We start from the raw sequence: 679 nt of genomic DNA, 5'->3' as shown, positions 1-679 counted from the left end.
TCCGGAGGTGTTTGTTGGGTTGGCATAGATCGAGATTAGGATTTGTCACTCCAATTATCGGAGAGGTATCTTTGGGCCCTCTCGGTAATACACATCATAAGAAGCCTTGCAAGCAAAGTGACTAATGAGTTAGTTGCAGGATGATGTATTACGGAACGAGTAAAGAGACTTGCATGTAACAATATTAAACTAGGTATGAACATACCGACTATCGAATCTCGGGCAAGTAACATACCGATGACAAAGGGAATAACGTATGTTGTCAAAATGGTTCGACCGATAAAGATCTTCGTAGAATACATGGGAGACAATATGAGCATTCAGGTTCCGCTATTGGTTATTGACCGGAGAGGTGTCTCGATCATATCTATATAGTTCTCGAACCCGTAGGGTTCGCATGCTTAACGTTTGTTGACGATATAATATTATATGAGTTATGTGATTTGGTGACCAAATATTGTTCGGAATCCCGGATGAGATCACTGACATGATGAGGAGTCTCGAAATGGCCGAGATGTAAAGATTGATATATAGGACGATGGTATTCGGACACCGAAAGTGTTTCGGGAAGTACCGGGTACTTATCGGGTCACCAAAAGGGGTTCCAGGCACCACCGGCAAAAGATATGGACCTTATGGGCCAAGAGGGGAAACACACCAGCCACAAAGGGGCTGGTGC

The sequence above is a fragment of the Triticum dicoccoides genome, chromosome 2B, assembly GCF_002162155.2.
Source record: "Triticum dicoccoides isolate Atlit2015 ecotype Zavitan chromosome 2B, WEW_v2.0, whole genome shotgun sequence".
Taxonomy (NCBI): Eukaryota; Viridiplantae; Streptophyta; class Magnoliopsida; order Poales; family Poaceae; genus Triticum; species Triticum dicoccoides.
Note: the sequence above shows the minus strand (reverse complement) of the source record.